At 41.0% G+C, this 24000-nt stretch overlaps 1 protein-coding gene across 7 annotated transcripts in view; it reads left to right on the forward strand.

Moving 5' to 3' along the window:
• LOC135107278 (hexosaminidase D-like) overlaps positions 1 to 24000 on the forward strand; it is a 165711-nt gene that overhangs the window by 46661 nt on the left and 95050 nt on the right. For all 7 annotated transcript variants that reach the window (XR_010271683.1, XR_010271682.1, XM_064016944.1 and 4 more), the window contains exon 2: positions 1 to 379. This exon is cut by the window's left edge and continues 122 nt beyond it. The gene's annotated coding sequence lies outside the window, so the exon portion shown is untranslated. The remainder of the gene's footprint in view (positions 380 to 24000) is intronic.

Consider the following 24000-nt stretch of genomic DNA (forward strand, 5'->3'; position numbering starts at 1 on the left):
CGTGCCATCGCATACTATCAAGTATAAACTGTGACTGTGTCAGAATAATTGAGTGTTCGTTTTCCTTCAACACAAGTTAAATTTGTGGTGAAATAATAGGCAGAACAAGCCTTTAGTCAAAATAATCAACATTTGATTAAACACAGCTCAGAAATTGAGATTGAAGACAGTTATTTAATTTATAAATATAAGACTGACAAGACCGAACACTTACTGGTGGAAGATCCTAGACCGCGACACAAAAAAAAAAACAAGTGTTTTGAAGAGAATGTTCACTGGAGCCCCCGGGCCCCGCCCAAATAGTCTTCCCGTGCCCGCGCCCATCTGTGAAGCCGCGCGGCGTGCCCCGCCCACTCCGCCTCCTTGCGCCATGTGAGAGGTAAGCCTGTCTTATTATACTTATTAGTTTACCAATCTTTAAACCATTGGCAGGGAATGATCCTTTAGAGAAGTATGATGAATGTGTGTGTGTGTGTGTGTGTGTGTGTGTGTGTGTGATACACTCGTACACTAGGAATCCTTCACAAAGACACGGACATGCCTAGCGAGAGCGGCATGTCAAGCACCGTTAACAATGTGTGCACGTCCTCGTGGGTTTGAGAAGGATGCCCTAAGATATTCGCTATTGTATCTAACCCGTGCCCTGCTGAGTCCCCGTTTACCAGTGATCTTGCCAAGGAAAGAAAGACCTTCATTCACGGCTTTCTTTTAGGGGCTTCCCTATCACTGAGTGGCGGGTCCCTTGACGGGGTTCTTTGGTTGTACGAGAAGGTAACACACACACACACACACACACACACACACACACACACACACACACACACACACACACACACACACACACACACACACACACACGCGCGCGCGTCTGGGGTTGGAAGTACATATCTTGTCAAAAGACGGAAAGAATCGCGTTATTTACTGTGGGAAGGAAAGAAAGACAGGATTTTCACCATTATGTTTAAAGGAATCAAGACATATGGATACGTATGTGGACAGCGAAGACTTGTGACGGGAGATAATGAAGAATTAATGAAACATATTTTGTTCCACAAACAGATAAATTGACTGTGAGGTTCGTTAAGGAGACGGAGATGATAAAAACTAAATCATTGAAAAAAAAAAAATGGTTCGAGCAGCTCTGTGTTGGGCTCGTCTCGCAGCCCAAATTGAGCGAGTTCTATCCTGACGCACGACAACTTGATGAGAGAGAGAGAGAGAGAGAGAGAGAGAGAGAGAGAGAGAGAGAGAGAGAGAGAGAGAGAGAGAGAGCTCCCTTGTCACCCTTGTTGACCTGCGCAGCCTTGGCTATCTGGCTTGAAAGATTCTTTATTCACCGATAATCGTACCAGTAAAAATCAGGCTCGAGTTCAGATTGTAATTGCAGATTTGTTGAAATTTGAAAATGTCCCGTTTTCTAAAATCAATGTTCGAGGCACGCACGCACGCACGCGCGCGCTCACACACACACACACACACACACACACACACACACACACACACACACACACACACACACACACACACACACACACTTATGTTACCCACAGTTATTTACCATAGCGCCAGATTTTAAATACGTAACAATTTAGAGTTTGCAATGGCCTCGTCAGGAGAAGGAATGGACTCTGAATATAAATTATTTCAAATCTCTGGTATTAAGACTGAACATATATACAAGCTTGCTTTTTCCTCAAAAGAATGATGCAACATGAGTAGGGGAAGGTGAGGAACCAAAGCATCCCAGCGTATTTATAAGGCGTTTGTTGCTTTATTAGGATTCAGTCATGATGGATGAGAGGAAACGATCTAGGAATGAAAAGAAAAAAAGTATAAAGGGAAGAATATTAAAAAAAAAAAAACGGCAAATTACTTCTAGAAAAAAATCTTAAACATGTTCAGTTAAGTGAAAATGAGAAATTTAAATAATAGATAGGGCAGAATGTGCTCCTAAAACCTTTAACTTAGAGAAAACAACTTAAGCAAGTTGATAAAATGAACAAACATTGATAATCTAAGCCTAAGGAATTCATAGAACTCGGAAGAAGAGAGGGAAGAGAAAGTTGAGTATGGTACAGGTAATGTTGAGAGAGAGAGAGAGAGAGAGAGAGAGAGAGAGAGAGAGAGAGAGAGAGAGAGAGAGAGAGAGAGAGAGCGTAGCAAGAAACACAAGCGAGAAGAGTAGTGTGGAAATGTGACAATATTGAAACTTACAAAAGGAGACCCAGGCGAAGTACAAGACAAGGTGAAACCAAGGAAGTGCTGAGAGAAGCACGGCTAGTGCATCCTATGCAAAGTTGCACAGATGAAGATAAGACCCAAATGAGAATATGAAGAAATTGTTCACGAATCAGTGACGAAACAAAAATAACTGAGAAGGAACGCACCTTTTAATTAAAGTAGCAATTTGACAATAGAGATATACTATGAAAGAGAACAGGAAACAACAAGAGAATGACAATAGCTTGAGGAGGTGCAAGGAGTGGAATGAAGGGAAGTAAATTAAAAAAAAAAAAAAAGGAAGGAAATCCATATTCAATATTGTTTGAATAACAGTGAATAACATCAGCGGACAAAGCAGAAGGTAGGGACCGATGGGCCACTTGGAGGAAGAAGAGATGTTAAGGGAGGAAGAGTTAGGATGTTGAGGTAATACGACACTGCTTATGAAACAACACACACACACACACACACACACACACACACACACACACACACACACACACACACACACACACACACACACACACTCCTGCAGCCTCGGTCAATATTTCTTGGTAATAAAAAGGTGTGTGTGTGTGTGTGTGTGTGTGTGTGTGTGTGTGTGTGTGTGTGTGTGTGCTATGCCGGCCGGCTTTATGCATCTTTCCCGTATGTTTGCGTGCATAAGGGTGCGCGAATCGGTCGGCTCACACAAAATAATGTTAGTTCTTAGAATTCAACCAAATCAGACTAACAACCACCATATCCATACTCATATCCATCAGTGATTGTCGACAGTAGATGTAGGAAGAGGTAGAGAAGGAGGATAAGGTGGTATTGGTGGCGGTGATTCAGAATTGGTAGAAGAGGAAGGTGGAGTGCCATGGTTCATAATGGTTCATGAGAGCATTGAAGCGGTTGTTAGGCAGCGTTCCTGCACGACAGCTTTTACTTCTAACTCAACACCCCAGGACTTCCTGCAGCCATGCACACATGCACGCAGCTATGAGTTCGTGGTGTGGCGATGTTGCTGCTCTCCGTGTGTGTGTGTGTGTGTGTGTGTGTGTGTGTGTGTGTGTGTGTGTGTGTGTGTGTGTGTGTGTGTGTGTCTGTGTGTGTGTGGGCAAGGCACATCACGTCCTATGAACTACGAAATTATGTATGTGGCCTACATGGAAGGAGATTCCATGTAATTGTATCCTCTCTCTCTCTCTCTCTCTCTCTCTCTCTCTCTCTCTCTCTCTCTCTCTCTCTCTCTCTCTCTCTCTCTCTCTCTCTCTCTCTCATAAATGGAAATAAAAAAATAAAATGAGTGACAAATGCACAGCGGCTAGCAAAAAAGCAAACATCATGTTAAGCTTCATTTCAAGATATACTGATAATGATTGGAAATCGCAGGAAATGATCAGAAGACTGTACAGTTTTTGTGAGGCCACACCTGGGATAGGCAGTACAGTTCTGGTTTCCCAGTTACATAAAGGATCAAAACATACTAGAAAGAGTTCAGCGACGAACAACAAAACAAATCCTGCACTGCGATCCTACGAAGAAAGACTAAAGCGGTTAGACATTCTCTCTGAGTGAACGAAGGATAAACGGGGATCTAATTGAGGTTTTTGAAGTGTTAAATGGATTTGGTAAAGTAAATCATGAAGGATTATTAGAAAGAAATCACATAGCAATCACAAGAGGTAACGGTATGAAATGAAAAGGATATACACAGATATAGTAAAACATTTTTTTAATGATAATGCTGTTGATCACATCGGTTGTTAACACGGAAACTGTAGATAGTTTCAAATCCAGAATAGAGAACGAGTTCAGAGAAACAGGTATGTACTATAACAGGTCATCAATTTAACTTCTAATAGTCTTTTTTCACATTAGATAGGAGCTCCACCATTATATCGACGCCAGTGATAGGCGATAATTTTTTTTCATTTTTCCATATAAAATTTCCATGTATCCATTTTTTGTGAGGTGTATGTACATGACGATCTGACTGCTTTCTTTAGGAGGTAGTGTCGGAGAGAGTTTGGCGAGGAGAGAGCCTTGTTCTATATCTTTTCTGATCTTCCACACGTAGTTTACTATGGTCTGACCATTTTGAAATGACCGTTTGGGCGTTGTTGTTTACGTGGGATTCCCCGACCTGCGGTACTGCCAAACCACGTACTGTGCCAATTATCGGATTAAAGCCTATGTGTCACTGATAACCTCGCTCCCCACGCACCACCTCTCTCTCTCTCTCTCTCTCTCTCTCTCTCTCTCTGCATATACAATCTACATTTCATACAAATTTATTTTCATCATAGATATATGCTTGCTAATGAATCATTAGAATTTGAGAAAAAATCTGCCTGTCAGTCAATCAAGCTGCCCCCCCCTCTCTCTCTCTCTCTCTCTCTCTCTCTCTCTCTCTCTCTCTCTCTCTCTCTCTCTCTCTCTCTCTCTCTCTCTCTCTCTCCATTGTGAATTTCGTTTAAATGTGATAGTTTCCTCTTGGATATATTTCCCTTAAACTATGAAGTTATATTTTTAATTTTTCGTGAAGACTCTTTTCCATATCCGAATCCAATCTCTTTGAGAATCTTCCGTAGAGACTCAGTGCATCCTTTGAAGGAAGTATTTTCCTTCAATTCTTCCTTTACTTTGTGTAGTGTTGGGATCTCCTTCCTTGCGTAAAAATCCCAAAACTGACCTTCTCACCCTGCGTTTGTCAAAGTCATCGACATTGGTTATGGTTACAGGGCGGTTATTTGTTGGTGAGAACACAGTATGTGCTGGTGACCTCTGTCATGTGAGCTTCATAGGCAGATGAACAAATTCTTCTCACTGTTGCCTCTCATGTTGGTGGCTTTCGCTGTTCGGGCAACAGCTCTTAGAGGGGTCAAGTAATGGCCCCCTATTAGCCTTTTCTTCCCAAAAAATACTTATTTACAGAGTAAATAAGCTTTTCTCGGCTGTGGAGGTGACGAGAACGAGAGGGAGAGGTAGCTTCCATCCTGGCTGGCGGCGCGAGAGGATGGATTAACACGGTCAGTCTGACCCTGTGACCTCACTCGGTCACCTATGGAAAAGTAACAACGCTTGAAGGAAACTTTGCCAACTATTGTGGTTTTTGCAAAAAAGAAAAAAAAATGCAAGTTTCATTAAAAAAGCATATATTACCTTTTTTTTTAGAGCATCACTATCTATATATATACTACAACACAACTTAATTTTGAAGTAGGAAGCACCTGACATGAGGTGTGTCTTGGTGTAAGTGTGACAGGGGTCGCAGGCCGGGGAATCTCCGAAAATGACAGCTCCGAAACGTTCAATTCAAAATGGCCAGACCATCATAGTAGAAGTAAATAAATAAACAAATACCCTCGTTACAGACAGAAAGGTTCTTGTGGTATCTCTTCTCATGTATCCTCACCTACTCTCTCTCTCTCTCTCTCTCTCTCTCTCTCTCTCTCTCTCTCTCTCTCTCTCTCTCTCTCTCTCTCTCTCTCTCTCTCTCTCTCTCTTAAGAGCATAAGAATTAAGGGAAGCTGCAAGAAGCCACCAGGCTTACACGTGGCAGTCCCTGTATGAAATTTACCTACCTATTTCCACCTATCATCCCCATCCATAAATCCGTCTAATCTTCTCTTAAAGCTCCCTTTTTTTTTTTTTTTTTTTATGTAGGAAGGACACTGGCCAAGGGAAACAAAAATCCAATAAAAAAAAATATGCCCACTGAAATGTCAGTCCCATAAAAGGGTCAAAGCAGTGGTCAAAAATTGATGAATAAGTGTCTTGAAACCTCCCTCTTGAAGGAATTCAAGTCATAGGAAGGTGGAAATACAGAAGCAGGCAGGGAGTTCCAGAATTTACCAGAGAAAGGGATGAATGATTGAGAATACTGGTTAACTCTTGCATTAGAGAGGTGGACAGAATAGGGGTGAGAGAAAGAAGAAAGTCTTGTGAGGCGAGGCCGCGGGAGAAGGGGAGGCATGCAGTTAGCAAGATCAGAAGAGCAGTTAGCATGAAAATAGCGGTAGAAGACAGCTAGATATGCAACATTGCGGCGGTGAGAGAGAGGCTGAAGACAGTCAGTTACAGGAGAGGAGTTGATGAGACGAAAAGCTTTTGATTCCACCCTGTCTAGAAGAGCAGTATGAGTGGAACCCCCCGACATGTGAAGCATACTCCATACATGGACGGATAAGGCACTTGTACAGAGTTAGCAGCTGGGAGGGTGAGAAAAACTGGCGGAGACGTCTCAGAACGCCTAACTTCATAGAAGCTGTTTTAGCTAGAGATGTGATGTGAAGTTTCCAGTTCAGATTATAAGTAAAGGATAGGTCATATGGTACTGCTTTACAGTGATTTTGAGACTGAGTGAAGCTTCACACACACACACACACACACACATCCTTTACTGCTTTACAGTGATTTTGAGACTGAGTGAAGCTTCAGTTTGTTCTTAACATATACTTTTTACTGCTATATGGTACTGCTTCACAGTCCTTTTGAGACTGAATGAAACAAAAAGGACTGTTTGGACTTTGTTTCAAGTTATTTTGAGCTGTGAAGCAGTTGGTAGTTTGTGAAGTTTATGACTGAGGTGAGGAACAGTCTGATGGAAACTACTGTGCACAGTACTGTGCAGTTATAAATTATTATAGATTATAATAATATACTGTAAAGATTTTTTTTTTTTTTATGTAGGAGGGACACTGGCCAAGGGCAACAAAAATCCAATAAAAAAAAAGCTCTGATGGAAAAAAAAAAAAACCCACTGAATGCCAGTCCCATAAAAGGGTCCAAACCGGTAGTCAAAAATTGAAGGATAAGTGTCTTGAAACCTCCCTCTTGAAGGAATTCAAGTCACAGGAAGGTGGAAATACAGAAGCAGACAGGGACTTCCAGAATTTACCAGAGAAAGGGATAAATGATTGAGAATACTGGTTAACTCTTGCATTAGAGAGGTGGACAGAGTAGGGGTGAGAGAAAGAAGAAAGTCTTGTGTAGCGAGGCCGCGGGAGGAGGGGAGGCATGCAGTTAGCAAGATCAGAAGAGCAGTTAGCATGAAAATAGCGGTAGAAGACAACAAAAGATGCAACATTGCGGCGATGAGAGAGAGGCTGAAGACAGTCAGTTAGAAGAGAGGAGTTGATGAGACGAAAAGCTTCTGATTCCATCCTGTCTAGAAGAGCGGTATGAACGGTATGCTCAACGTCTTAAGTATCTTGCATTAAAAAATATTTTTGTTTTCTTCACATTTTGTCCCGTGGCCAAAAGGACCTACCTTTCGTGGCCAAAACGTCCTCAGGTGGCGATTTCGCTGCCAAAATGTCTGGCTTCCTTAATATATAGACATATCGACTCTATTTTGCTGTTTTAATTCTACTCTTAATACAACCCTGTAATGTGTCCCTAACGTATAACTCGACGCCTCCTCCTCCCGTTTTCCCTGTCTTTATAGAATAATGTATACCCATCTATCTTAACCTCTGGATTAAATACTTTTCCTGACATATCTAACCAAGTTTCTATTAAAGCAGTGATATCAAGGTTCTCTACACACGCCATTCTTCTAAGCAAGTCTATTTTATTCAAAATACTTCTACAATTTGTGTAGTAAACACTTCAGCTATTTTTCACCCTTGAGCTAGTTACCTCTCTAGAAATAAATAATTTAACTAATTTGTCCTTCGTCCTCTCTCTCTCTCTCTCTCTCTCTCTCTCTCTCTCTCTCTCTCTCTCTCTCTCTCTCTCTCTCTCTCTCTCTCTCTCTCTCTCTCTCTCTCGCTCGCTCGCTCGTTCCTTCAAGGCTTATGTTGTGGAACTTCGATTATAACAATAATAGTGATAATAATAATAATAATGATAATAATAATAATAATAATAATGATAATAATAATAATAACAACAACAATTATGATAGAACAATGACCATAATACAGGAAGGAATCGATATAGAGAAGAACGATTAAAAAGATATAAGAGATGAAAAATATTCCTTACGAAAGAGAGTAAGATTTTTTAATCTACATTCCTTAAAGAGGCGTAGAGTAAGTAGGGATCTGATAGAGATATTCAAGTAACATGAGGCATATAACAAGTACATCAACAAAATCCTCAGGATCATTAATCAGGAGAGGATGGAAAATAACTGGCTCAAGCTTGAAGAAGGTAGGCTTATAAGAGAAACAGGAAGAAATTGCCTCTCAAATAAAGTAGCGGTGAGTGGATTAGACTAAGTAATCTGCGTGCCATATTAATACGGCGCTTTAAAATATTAGAGAAATTTATGGATACGGATTATGTGTGCATCTAGGTATGTATGCTCTACATAGGGGCTATTACGTGTAGGTAGACCTGGTGGCTTTTTGCACCTTCACTTGTTTTCATATGTTCTTACGTTTTTTGTACTGTTCATGATTACTTGCTGTATATATATATATATATATATATATATATATATATATATATATATATATATATATATATATATATATATATGGAGAGAGAGAGAGAGATGCGTTTTAATGTAATATTTCTATTATGTCCTAATCCATATATATATATATATATATATATATATATATATATATATATATATATATATATATATATATATATATATATATATATATATATATATATATATTTCTTTTTTTTTATTTATTTTTTTTTTTATTCATATGAACGTGACTTCGATATTACCATTTATTTTTAATGTAATTATTATCAAACGTTTTGCAAATGGTGGGTGGAAATAACCAAGTCAACCCTCTTTCCGTAGAATTTAAAGATGGAATTAAAATTCTGGCGCAAATAGGCATCTACAAGTTTCACTGCGGACAGGCCAATGTTGAGACAGCTTGAAGCTCCAAGCTCAACAGCCTGGGGCAACAAGGGGTGAGCAGGCACAAAGTGAAGCTTCATTGCGGGGTCTCTACACCACTTGCAATATGCACCACGGCTCAGGATAGCCCTCTTGACTCAGGCTGGGGAAGGGTTCAGCGGGTCTACACACTTCCTTGCTTGATGCATTCCCATCTGTTCCACTTGACGATTAGCAAGTGTTAAAATGTATATAAATGATTTTTGGTCTCTTCTACAGAACAAAATTACAGACTTACCTATGTAGGTGACACACACACACGAGAGAGAGAGAGAGAGAGAGAGAGGAGAGAGAGAGAGAGAGAGAGAGAGAGAGAGAGAGAGAGAGAGAGAGAGAGAGAGCGTGACACTGTTCCCTCTGTGGTTCTAACATATCCAACTTTCTCTTTGTTGCTAAACATACCGTGTCCCACAGTTCGGGTTCGGAGATACTTCTTGAAAAAGAGAGAGAGAGAGAGGAAGAGAGAGAGAGAGAGAGAGAGAGAGAGAGAGAGAGAGAGAGACTGGTGATAATTGAGTTGAGTGCTGGGTTGGTCAACAAAACGATGTAAGTCAAGCAAACCTTTTAAAGGTCACAGCGCGGCCCCGCGTTGCAGTCTCAACTGTGACGCCACTGATTCATTTAGACGTAGCTAATCCCAACACAACCATGGACGAAACTTTTCATTATAAGTGACAAACAATAACACATGAAGAGTGTACTCTGTTGTGATTTATTTACATTATTTAGAAGAGGGGGTAGGGGAAGTTTGTGAACATACTGACTGTCACGAGGGAGAAAAATAGAGTGAACAGACAAACGGCACAGGGACACGTGATGAAAAACAGTTTCTGCTGCAGATTGTGAAATCAGAGAGAGAGAGAGAGAGAGAGAGAGAGAGAGAGAGAGAGAGAGAATAGGAAAAAAAAATATGGATACAGGAGATAGGGATAGAGGGAGGGAACTTTTTAGGGGAAGTTTGTGAACATACTGACTGTCACGAGGGAGAAAAATAGAGTGAACAGACAAACGGCACAGGGACCACGTGATGAAAAACAGTTTCCGCTGCAGATTGTGAAATCAGAGAGAGAGAGAGAGAGAGAGAGAGAGAGAGAGAGAGAGAGAGAGAGAGAGAGAGAGAGAGAGAGTAGGAAAAAAAAATATGGAGACAGGAGATAGGGATAGAGGGAGGGAACTTTAATGATTAGTGAGGAAGGAGGAGGGGAGGTTGAAGTTGCAGGGAGGGGAGACGACAAAAAACTGTGAGAGGGAACGGATGGTGCTGAAAATAAATGAGATGGAAAGAGAAAGTTAAAGTAAGCGAGATTCTGAGAGGAAGGATGTTTTAAAGGAAAGAAGAGCTACGCTAGTGTGGATGATTGTGTGTGTAAGATGGGGGTGTTTAGAAGAGAGAGAGAGAGAGAGAGAGAGAGAGAGAGAGAGAGAGAGAGAGAGAGAGAGAGAGAGAGGAGAGAGAGAGAGAGAGATCCCCCAGGAAATGACCATCACCCTAAACAGACAGGAAGTTCTTCTCCCCTCTCACCACCTCCCACTCCGTTACTCTGTCTTCCCTCCCGTCCCGTTCAGTTTCTCCCTTCCCTCCCTCCGTCCCTCCCTCCCCAATCCTTCTGTCGCCTCATCTCCAACCCGTTATCAACTCCGTTATCTCTCTCTCTCTCTCTCTCTCTCTCTCTCTCTCTCTCTCTCTCTCTCTCTCTCTCTCTCTCTCTCTCTCTCTCTCTATCTCTCTCTCTCTCTCTCTCTCTTATATGGTTATTACAAAGGAGATCCCAAGCCTACATTTCCTTACCCATGCTGTTCTTTCGAAATAAAATGAAGTCCCGGGTTGGTGGGTATGTGTGTGTGTGTGTGTGTGTGTGTGTATATATACGAGGTATATACGAGTATATATATATATATATATATATATATATATATATATATATATATATATATATATATATATATATATATAGTATATATATATATATATATACCAGCTTCAGTCTTGTGTTCCGTCTTTTTTATTTATTTATACGTAGGCCTCTCTCTCCTCTCTCCTCTCTCGTCTCTCTCTTCTCTCTCTCTCTCTCTCTCTCTCTCTCTCTCTCTCTCTCTCTCTCTCTCTCTCTCTCTCTCTCTCTCTCTCTCTCTCACACACACACACACACACACACACACACACACACACACAAATATTTGGCTTAGGTTACACTTGCCTTTCACTCTTTACTACCCCTCCTCCTCTTCCTTCTTCCCCCTTCTTGCTTCTCCCAACCTATAATCTCCTTTTCTCTCCTCCACAAGCTTTTGCAGGCGAGCTGTGGGGATGTCTGTTGAAGTTAAGCACACACACACACACACACACACACACACACACACACACACACACACACACACACACACACACACACACACACACACACACACACACACACACACACACACACACACGAGTGCTTTGATTTGCCAGCAATGTTTACAGTAATGTTCTCTCAGCCATCTTCCTTATTTCCCCTCTCCCTTCCTCCCACTTCAACATACTCACCTACCCTGTTGCAAAACTTTTCTCTTTCTTTTGCGCTCGTTGTGTTTGCTGTGTTGTGTAACGTGATTGTTTATTTTTTCCAGTGTTCTGTCTCGTCCATTCCTTATCACCTCCACCCTCCTTTCTGCAATTTTAACAGGCTTCCTGCATCTCATCGACGAGGTTCTCCCGGCTTGAGGGAGGCGGGAATCAAGGTCTCTATATTACTTATTGCACAGACCTTGATGGTGGAGCCTCCGGTTCTTGTGCTCTCACTTTTCGTGGCGGAACGATCCGAGACACGTTTATTTTTCTTTTATTTTGAAATGTTAATTCATGTACTTTATGGTGCTTTGAAAGCCAAGCGGATGTAAAGTGTTTTTTTATTTATTTATTTATTTTGTGGGTGTGTGTTCCCATGACATGTGCATCAGCAGAAGCACTTGTCACTACCTTCACTAGCGATGGATGGCGGTGGTTGTTTATCGTCACATCAAAAGATAATCAAGTTCTGTAAGATGACACGGTATGCAAAAACACGATGTTACATGGTAAGAGAGAGAGAGAGAGAGGGAGGAAGGAGGAGGCAGTTCATAAAAAGCCTCCTTTGCGTGCATACGATATCCACAACTCGTGTCGTAAAGGTGAGTTACTAACACAATATTTAACTGTCTCCTCTTCCTTCTTCCGTTGCTATAACTTCTTCCGTTTTTCTCTTCCCTCTCAACCACCACCTCTCCCTTCCTTCCTCTCCCTCAGCGGCACCATCGAGGCGGAGCCACCATGGTAGATGGTGAGGGTTGCCGCTGCCAGCTTGTGGGGTGTTATGCACTACTGGTCATTATAATGAGTGACGGTGTGCGAGCCGCAGCCGGTGATCCGTACATTGCTTGTGAAAGTTGTAATATTTGAGCAACTCTCTCTCTCTCTCTCTCTCTCTCTCTCTCTCTCTCTCTCTCTCTCTCTCTCTCTCTCTCTCTCTCTCTCTCTCTCTCTCTCTCTCTCTCTCTCTCTCTCCCTCCACTTCAAGTAACACAAAAGGGTCACATTTAAACAGCATTTTGAAAGGTAAAAAAGTTTTGCCCTACCGTACGTAGGAGAGAGAGAGAGAGAGAGAGAGAGAGAGAGAGAGAGAGAGAGAGTATACAGCTGAAAGTGGTTGGTGAGCAGCGGCGACGACGTTACTGCAACACAACACTTGATTTACGTGCGTATTGAGCCACTACAATATCGCGTTATCAATCTCTCTCTCTCTCTCTCTCTCTCTCTCTCTCTCTCTCTCTCTCTCTCTCTCTCTCTCTCTCTCTCTCTCTCTCTCTCTCTGTTGTGTCTGAGCAAGTGTTTACATATGTATGTATACAGGTGGTGAGTCAACTCATATTCGAACTAAAGAATGGTTTGAGGTGTGAACATAATAGTAAACGGGGAGAGCGACCTCCATCTCAGCATTGTCGCATTTGAAGGAACACCTACCTTATTGGATGAACGCTATACATGACAATAATTGAGAATGAAAGTGATTCCTTAGGCAGTAGTACGATTAGCGGTTGACAGGAAACGGAAAGTGATTGTGGCAGCAAGTGGTAGGGAGATAGGGAATCATGGAGATGTAAACTACGAGTATATGATAGGTATATTGCTTTATGATAGGTATATTGCTTCTCTCTCTCTCTCTCTCTCTCTCTCTCTCTCTCTCTCTCTCTCTCTCTCTCTCTCTCTCTCTCTCTCTCTCTCTCTCTCTCTCTCTGGCATGGTGTATGTTAGGGGTAAGGTGACGGCGTTGTGACAGACAAGTCGAGGCCTGTGTCGCGCTACAGCAACGTTCAGCTTTAAACTTGAAGTCATTTCACATCAGCCACAGCCCTCACGGCATGGGAACTCAACCTTCTGACCCTTGGTACTGCAGCCTGAAATTCTTGTGCTACGGTTGAAGTGTTTTATACAAACATGTCAATACGTGGCACTAGGTGTTGGCTTTGGTTTACGTCACCTGCTTTGTATGATTAGCCAGTAAATCAAATCACGGAGTTCCGCATCTGTTGGTAAATAAGTGAGTAAATGAGCCTCTACTAGCTTGTGTACTACAGCATAGCAAACAGCCGTTAGATATTCATGCACATGTTGCTCGTTGGGGCAGGCTGGGCAGGGGCCCGCAAGGAGTTTGTCCTTGGTCATAATGTGAAGTGACGGCATAAAATTGTCCCGCGTGGGATGGTCGCAGCTTTCACTGTGAGCCTCAGCCTCTCCTTCAGGGTGAGACGGCGCGTGGCTCCTGCCAACATGATGCATAGCACGCAGTCCGGACAGCCCATTTCGTGCCAAAGCGATGAGACAGTTAAGGAACCTTGTGCTGGCCACCAGTCTCTCCGCGAGACTGAAATTCACAGGATCACACCACCGTAATCTGGACGTGTGTGTGTGTGTGTGTGTGTGTGTGTGTGTGTGTGTGTGTGTGTGTGTGTGTGTTTGTTTGTTTGTTTGTCAGTCAGTCCTGTTGTGTCGTGTCTTTCAGTTTTGTTTTATTATATTTCCTTTGAAATTATAGCTTTACACACACACACACACACACACACACACACACACACACACACACACACACACACACACACACACACACACACACACACACACACACACACACACACACACACAATCACACACACACACACACACACACACACACACACACACACACACACACACACACACACACACACACACGGCTTCATTGTGTAATATATTCCACTGAAAGCTGATTTTTCTCATATTGTCCTTTAATCTTTCCCTGATAATTTCTAATAATTCAAGAAGTATGTCGTCTCTCTTCAAATGTTGGTAATTTTAGTTTATGGATTCTTTATTCATAACTAAGATATTTTAAGCTATAGTTTGACCATTTTGAATTAAGCATTTGGGCGTTGTCCTTTCTGGGGATTCCCCGGCCTGCGGCGCTGCCAAACCTTGTACTGGGCAATTATCAGATTAGAGCCTATGTGTCGCTAATAACCTCGCTCCCCACACACCACCTCTCTCTCTCTCTCTCTCTCTCTCTCTCTCTCTCTCTCTCTCTCTCTCTCTCTCTCCATTGTGAGTTTCGTTTATATATGATAGGTTTCCTTTAAGATATATTTCCTTTAAACTATGATGTTATGTTTTTATTCTTTAGTTACGACCTTTTTCCACACCACCATCGAGGTAAAAAAAAAAGTTAAGGGACGTTGGTGGCTTTCGCTGTTCTGGCAACAGTTCTTGAGGGGTCAAGTAATGACCCCTTATTAGCCTTTTCTTCTATAAAATACTTATTTACTGAATAAGTAAGCTCTTTTCTCGGCTGTGGAGGTGACAAGACAGAGCGGGAGAGGTAGCTTCCATCCTGGCTGATGGGGCAGGAGGAAGTAACCATGGATTAACACGGTCACTCTGACCTTGTGACCTCACTCGGTCACCCATGGAAATGTGACAACGTCTGGAGGTAACGTTGTCAAGTATTGGGGTGTTTACAAAAAAAAAAAAAAAAAAAGACGATGCAAGTGTCGAAAAAGAAGCACATATTACACTAACTTGCCTTTTTAGGGCATCACAGTGCATATATACTACAACACCATTTAATTTTGAGATAGGAAATACCTGATATGAGGTTTGTCTTGGTATAAGTGTGCAGAGCTGCAGGTCGGGGAATCCTCAGACAGGACAACGCCTAAACACTTAATTCAAAATAGTCAGACCATAAGCATCAATATCTTATTGCTGCCTTTCCTTCCATCTTTTCAATCTTCCAGATTTTTTTTTTTTTTTTTTTCTTCACATAGGTTCATACTACTGTACTGTTTGGTGCTACTTTAGCGTCAGGTCTACCACACTATAGCGTGAAATCTACCTCCCGTTAGCACTATAGCGTGAGGCCTACTGGTGCATTATCCCTCCCTCATGGATATCATACGATCGCTCAATTGCCTGTGTGTGTGCTCCTGTCACTGGATCCACAAAATGTTGCTGGTGGTTCACTGTAAAATGCTAGTACCCCATGGCATTTAGGTTGCTATAAGCAGGCCACTCATCTGAATGAATCACCAAACCATATGCACACTCCCTTTCAATAATAGGGATTAGAGTGTTGCAGTCACGCCGTTCCACCCAAAAGTACCAACAGCCTGAGCCTTGTTTAAGACCAAAAACCCAAGGCCCACCAATTCTACGCCAACGGTTTCTGTTGTTTTCTTGTTCTGCGTCACTCCTCGGAGAGAGGAGCGTTGTCTCCATTCAGCATTCTTCCTCGGTTGTACTTCCGTACACTTACGGAAGTAGGTAGCACCTACTGTTCCATATTTAGGCATTAAGGTTATGCATACCATGCTTTGCCTGCAGTATTAAATATGATGTGTGGCAGGACTAGTGTGTTCCCATACATCGTTCCAATGTGGTCTCACAAATCGTGTTAATAAGCTGAAGTAACCATGAGGACCTTTCCCTGTTAGCGCTCTCCTCCCACTGTGGACAGGCCAGTTTGGGGGTTTTGGCGTGCGCGAAGTTGGGCTTGTAGATATCTATTAGCAACATTAATTATATTTTCTTTGTAATCTCTACGGGCAGGGGGTGACAGCTATTTTCAACGTGTGTTTTCAAAAAGAATTTTACATTGATTGCTATAAAATATTAATGACATGCCCATAATAAAAGTTCATTATTGTACTGTAAGATATAATGTGTTTGTAAGATATAAAGTGTTTGTCCTGCAGGTAAATATGGATATAAAAATTTATATATGAGTTGACTTATAAAAGAAGAAGAATGTCACATGTGCTTTGTTATACTAATACTTGCAGAATATGTAAAATGCTATATATCATAATATGGTAATGATGACTCCATTATGTCCAAGTAAGTTCTTACTTTAGTATGGATGTTTCCTGTATTGTTTTACGTTTTTATTATAATCAGCATCAATTTCTCTTTGGAAGTCAGCGTTAAAAACAGCTGTCATCCTCTGTCTATAGAAATTAAGAAAGCTTAGAATTCTGGTTTTATTAAACATCCAAGACCTCTACTAGAGGACAAGCCAACCACTAACACCAGACCATGTATTGGAGATTCCATTTTAGAAGATCACTTTCATACCTCCCACGCTGTCTCCCACACCTCAGCCCCACACATCCATTATCCAAACAGGATTGTCAAGAGATGCTATGTTATAGTTACCTTTCCCATGTCTGAACAGGTAATGCTGATTATGTACAAAATCTCAGTTGTATGGATCCTCTTAGAACTCAGCTGTGAGAAAGAAACTGAACACAAGCAAACAGATATTTCTATATTCACAATCTGGTTGTAGATAATGTGTAATTTTCATTGGGTTTTCTGGGGGTGAAGTGTTATTAAAGATTGCTCAAAAATCTTCGCCCTTGACAGATTCTTGTAAACTGTTGTTCTCGAGTTTGTAATCTGTAATTTTTCATATTTCATCATGGAATTTTTAGCATTGAATTTCATGAACCACTAATAAGTGCTTTCATATCATTATGGTAGGTCTTTTGTAAATCATGATATGAGCTTCATTTCGTTTTGCTGACAACTCTGCTCAAAACGCCCGTCACCTTGACGTGGTGTAAGGCTCTTCCCTAAATGATAGGAAGACTTTTGTTCTACAGTCAAATCATACAAGATGAAGGTGATGGTGATGATGAAACACACAATCAGATTTTATATATATATATATATATATATATATATATATATATATATATATATATATATATATATATATATATATATATATATATATATATATATATATATATATAATCTAAACTGGAAACTTCACATCTCGTCTCTTGCTAAAACACCTTCTTTGAAGTTAGGTGTTCTAGGTTGTCTCTGCCAGTTTTTTCTCATACCTCCCCTTGGCTGCTGACTGTACAGGGATCTTATGCACCCATGTATAGAGTATGTTTCACATGTATGGGGGCCAGATTCCACTCTTACTGTGCTTTTAGACAGGGTAGAATCAAAAGCTTTTCATCTTATCATCTCCTCTCCTCTAACTGTCTTCAGCCTCTTTCTCATTACCACAGTGTTGCATGTCTTGCTATTTTTTACTGTTATTTTCATGCTAACTGCTCTTCTGATCTTGCTAACTACGTGCCTCCCCACCTCTCGTGGCCTCACTACACAAGACTTTATTTCTGTCATCTTTATTCTGTCCACCTCTCTAATGGAAGAGATAACTAGTATTCTCAATCATTCATCCCTTTCTCTGGTAAACTGTGGAACTCCTTGCCTGCTTCTGTATTTTCTCCTTCCTATGACTTGAACTTTTTCAAGAGGGAGGTTTCAAGGCACTTACCCTGCATTATTCATTTTTTTTTTCTTTGGGGGGGGGAATTTGGAATATATATATATATATATATATATATATATATATATATATATATATATATATATATATATATATATATATATATATATATATATATATATGATGGCTACCTGATGGTAACTTAGGATTTATTAACTTCTTTAAGGTATTTTCTTTATATCATATGATTGCCCTTTTCTCTTTTGTAATTTGGTTTTTGACTTCGCCAAACTTAGTCATTTTCGCTAGATCGTGATTTCAGATTTCTTAACCCTTTTTAAGTAGTGTGTTGTAGCCAAGGTGGGAATGGCTGGAGTTGCTGTGTGGCCCAGTATTTATTCAGTGGCCCTTGGGGTCACCTTGGGTTGCAAGTGTCACTGATTAGTTGCTGCTAGACCCATTATGCATTATGCTGTGATTGGTTGTTTCTTTCTGTGCTTGGCAAGGCTTGAAGGTCGTTGGCTTGTACGTTGAGTTCAGGGCTGAATTCTTTGATGTACAAGACTTCTAGTACTGCAAGGCACCTTGCATCTGTACACATGTCCACAATTTTGGTATTCTCTTCTAGACATTGCTTTGTGATCTTGATGCTGTGTTGCTGCTGTATTGCTGTAAGTGTTTCTTTGGGGCTCTAGATGTTAGATGGCAGGTGAGGCATCGAGTCAGCTTCATTGTCATCATGCTGATATAAGATGAAGGGAAGGCTTCACAGTTTCCTCTGTTACAAGTGAACCTATATATGACATGGGACTTATGGGTTGTCTCTCTTCAGTGCAGGGACTGTTTCTGAGCAGGTGTCTGGTCTTCTTATTCTTGTAGTATATTAGGAGATTAATTTTCCTTTCCTAGTCAGTAGGCTTCGCATTTCTTTTCATTATTTGTGTGATGGTCCTCTCTTCCTCTTCTTTGTATGCAGTATAGAAGGCACAGTAAAATATGTTGATGGTGGGTTTTCTTGTATCTTTGGAGGAGCTGGAGCTATGCCACTTATCAGTGATCTTAGTGAGGCAGACAATATTCTTTTTACTGAAGCTGTTGTTAATCAGTATTTGTGATGCCCTTTCTACTCGTATTTCTTTATGTACTTGCTGCCAAGTACTGCAGTGAGTGAGTGTCATGATAAATGGCACCAATGATAAAGTCCTTGTTTCTGTCAGGACATTCACTCCTTCTGTTAAGGCAGTGTCCAGGATTAGTGGGCTTGGTGTATACTTCTGTATTAAAGGACTCTTGCTATCGTTTCATGAAGATGTCGAGGAAGGGCATGGTACCTTTTACACTGTGCTCTATGGTAAAGGTAAGACTGGAGGTTTCTTTGAGGAGACACTTGTTGTACAGTGCCATCTTTGTTCTTGGTCTTGATAAATATGTCATTTTTATATCAGCAGTATATATCAGGTTTCTTGTTGTTTTTTAAGACTTCTTCCTTCATTCAGCCCATAAAGAAGTTGGCCAAGAACACTTTCTAGGGAGAACCCATGGCTACACCATCAATCTGGTGATCCTTATTGTCTCGAGGGCAGGTGAAAGGGGTTTCCATGGTGCTGCATTCAAGAAGTCCACATTGTGCAGTTTCAAGAATAAAGTAAAAACTCCATTACAGGTGTATTTATCTTGTTATGTCTCCTATATGAGCTAAAAAGAGGATTCAACTCTGCATGGTGGCACCAGTCATGATGAAGAACTTCTTCACCCAAGAGGTGAATGGAGTAGATACTGGCACTCCCGACCAAGTGTGGTTCCAGCTGCAGTATTTTCCTGGTGTGACTTTCGGGACCTGTTACATTCCGCCATTTGATTCTCCCTACTTTACTCACCAGGCCATTCTCAGCAGTACAGGAAAAGCTCATGAACAATAAGAATGGCAGCAGACACGTGATTCTGGATGATTTGAATGCAGGGTTCGGTAAGAATATACAAGAGTTCTCCACCAGTTGTAAGTACAACTACCTGCACATACCAGATGATGTAGCAGATCCCGGTGATAATGTGTATGTTCTAGTAACAGTATGTAAAGATAATCATATCATTATAATTAACAATCTGAAAACAGATGAAAAGTATTTTCCCAGTGGAAAAACTTTTAGGAAAGGAAATGTTTGGGTATCTGAACTGGACAGGTGTGTAGTTTCTATCAAATTGATGAACAATGTCGATTGCGTTCGAGTATGCCAGACAGAACTCTTGCACTTCAGTCATGCCTCTATATCCATCCAGTTGCACACAAACGTGATGTCTTGATGGTGTGTTGGAGTGAGCCAGTGCTTTGGGCAGTCACGTGTCATTTATGGTTGCAGAGAAGCCTACTTTCAAGTAAACCCATAAAGTTTGGTAATATAAATTGTGACCTTTTTTAGATGCAATACATCTTGTTAATGTGGATGTCACTAATAAGAGTGCTGCTACCAATATGTCTGAGGTATTGTACCAGTGTTGTCAGCAGAGTTGAGGCATGGCAATAATAAGGAGCAAAGCCACAGGTGGCTGATACACAGACTGCTGGGACATGCCGTACAACTCAAGCGCTGCCTCAAAGATACCTCCAGTCTTACCTTTACCATAGAGCACAGTGTAAACGGTGCCATGCCCTTCCTCAACGTCCTCATGAAACAGCAGGAAGAGTCCTTTAATTCACCAGCATCACTAATCCTGGACACTGCCTTAACAGAAGGAGCGAATGTCGTGACAGATACAAGGACTCTACCACTGGTGCGTACATCCACAGGGCATTCACAGACTGCAGTACTTGGCAGCAAGTACACAAAGAAATAGAAAGGGCAACACAAGTTTTGATTAACAACAGCTTCAGTGAAAAAAAAATATTGTCTGCCTCACCAAGATCATTGATAAGTGGCATGGCTTCAGCTCCACCGAAGATACAAGAAAACCCAAGATCAGCATTTTTTACTGTGCCTTCTTCTCTACTACAAACAAAGACGAGAGGATCATCACACAAATAGTGAAAAGAAATGTGAAGCCCACTGACCCAGAAAGGAAAATTAACCTCCAAATTTACTACAAGCATAAGAAGACCAAACACCTGCTCAGAAACAGTTCCCACACTGAAAGAGAGAAAACCCAGATGTCCCATGTCATATATAGGTTCACTTGTAACTGAGGAAACTGTGAAGCCTTCCCTTTATCCTACACTGGCATGACAACAACAAAGCTGCCTTTATGCCTCACCTGCCATCTAACATCCAGAGCCCAAAAAAAAACACTTACAGCAGCAACACAGCACCAAGATCACAAGACAATGCCAAGGAGAGAATACTGAAATTGTGGACATGAGTACAGATGCAAGGTGCCTTGCAATACTAGAAGCCTTGTACATCAAAGAATTCAGTAGAAGCTGATGACCTTCAAGCTCTGCCAAGCACGAAAAAGAAACAACCAGTCACGTATGCCACATAATAAATCCAGTAGCAGCGTGTAGCCAGCCAATTAGTGACACTTGCGACCCAAGGTGACCCCATGGGCCATTGAATAAATACTGGGCCACACAATGACTCCAGCCATTTCCATTTAGACTACAACATGCTACTGAAGAAGGGTTAAGAAACCCGAAATTGCGATCTAGTGGAAATGACTAGCAACAAACAAAGTCAACAAAGTCATAAACCAAATTGTCTTAAAGAAGTTAATAAATGCTAAATTAGCCATCACATTTAACGAAACTTGTGTATGAGAAAATCTCCTGCCCGTTTGTATGCTTAATATATATATATATATATATATATATATATATATATATATATATATATATATATATATATATATATATATATATATATATATATATATTGTTACAGGGGGTGAAGTTCATTACCAAGAGTTCCCACATTTTGTTTTGTATTCATTATGTGTACTTATTAGCAGGGTTGTGTGAGTGATGTGGTGGAGGGGGGTGGGCTTGGGTGAGTTCCGATGCTGTTACTGTTACCCTCCAGCGCCTATCATGTCATGTTTTGTTGCAAGTTTCTCATAGCCCACATAGTGATAATCTTTTTTAAATTTCTCTTATTTCCCTTAGTAGTAGTTGAAACTGAAACCCATAAAAGAGTGAACGTCCTTGTCCAGTATAAAAGGATAAATTTCCAGCCAGCTCCTATAGTATCAGTGCAATGACTTATTGAAGTTAATATGAATTTGGGGAATGGGATAGCTTGTGAGCTGTGTTGAGCATGAAGGCAGTGTCACACATGGCAAATTTCATCCAACATGTTGGCCATTTTTGTTGGCAGCTTAGCAAAACGAGGAGCAAGCAGCATCTTGTTGCTTGATTTCTGTTGTCGGAAAGAATGGAAAATGGTTGTGTTGTCGGAAGTGCTGTGAGTATTTGGAGTCAAATGATTGTCATGTTATAAGCTATAAATGTAAACCGAATATAAGCTATTGTACTTTATGAAACAGATTGTCTGCTAAAAAAAAAAAAACTGAAGTACATGTGCAATTGTGTGATTGTGATTTGATTGTCTGATGTGTGAAGTTATTTATAGCTCTTATTTGACAACTACAGCTGGTGAAATAAATAATGTGTTGCCCCGTACTAAGTTTTGCTGGAGTGTGAAAGCTTCGAACAAATTATATGAGCTATATTGTTTCCAGACTATTAAAATTGGTATCGGGTGTTGGCGGGGTGCTTGCGCTGTTGCCACCTCAACCCTGGAGTGACCTAACAATGGCCAGCAGGTGCAGCCTGTGGAGACAGTGCCAAGTGGAACTAAAGATTTAAAGTGTCATCGTTCCATCATCAAATCGAAAGCCATTAAAAAAATGCAGTCGTATAATAATAATAATGATATATCATTTTGGAATAATCAAGGCAAACTAAAGTGGCTGAAGAGGTGCTGGTTAGGGTTTTGTTGTTGGGATGATGAGGCATCAACACAACGTTCCAGTCCTTGTGTGATGCCATACTTGTTGCTGTTTTTTTTTTTTTTTTATGTAGGAAGGACACTGGTCAAGGGCAACAAAAATCCAATAAAAAAAATGCCCTTTGAAATACCAATCCCATAAAAGGATCAAAGCAGTAGCCAAAAATTGATGAATAAGTGTCTTGAAACCTCCCTTTTGAAGGAATACAAGTCATAGGAAGGTAGAAATACAGAAGCAGGCAGGGAGTTCCAGAGTTTACCAGAAAAAAGGATGAATGACTGAGAATACTGGTTAACTCATGCATTAGAGAGGTGGACAGAAAAGGGGTGAGAGAAAGAAGAAAGTCTTGTGCAGTGAGGCCGTGGGAGGAGGGGAGTCATGCAGTTACCAAGATCAGAAGAGCAGTTAGCATGAAAATAGTGGTAGAAGACAGCTAGAGATCCAACACTGCGGCGGTGAGAGAGAGGCTGAAGACAGTCAGTTTGAGGAGAAGAGTTGATGAGATGAAAAGCTTTTGATTCCACCCTGTCTAGAAGAGCAGTATGAGTGAAACCCCCCCAGACATGTGAAGCATACTCCATACATGGATGGATAAGGCCCTTGTACAGAGTTAGCAGCTGGTGGGGGTGAGAAAAACTGGCAGAGATGTCTCAGAACGCCTAACTTCATAGAAGCTGTTTTAGTTAGAGATGAGATGTGAAGTTTCCAGTTCAGATTATAAGTAAAGGACAGATGGAAGATGTTCAGTGTAGAAGAGGGAGACAGTTGAGTGTCATTGAAGAAGAGGGGATAGTTGTCTGGAAGGTTGTGTCGAGTTGATATATGGAGGAATTAAGTTTTTGAGGGATTGAACAATACCAAGTTTGCTCTGCCCCAATCATAAATTTAGAAAGATCAGAAGTCAAGCGTTCTGTGGCTTCCCTGCATGATATGTTTACCTCCTGAAGGGTTGGACGTCTATGAAAAGACGTGAAAAAGTGCAGGGTGGTATCATCAGTGTAGGATGGATAGGACAAGACATTTGGTTTAGAAGATCATTAATGAATAATAAGAAGAGAGTGGGTGACAGGACAGAACCCTGAGGAACACCACTGTTAATAGATTTAGGAGAAGAACAGTGATCATCTACCACAGCAGCAATAGAATGGTCAGAAAGAAAACTTGAGATGAAATTACAGA

The sequence above is a fragment of the Scylla paramamosain genome, chromosome 15, assembly GCF_035594125.1.
Source record: "Scylla paramamosain isolate STU-SP2022 chromosome 15, ASM3559412v1, whole genome shotgun sequence".
Taxonomy (NCBI): domain Eukaryota; kingdom Metazoa; phylum Arthropoda; class Malacostraca; order Decapoda; family Portunidae; genus Scylla; species Scylla paramamosain.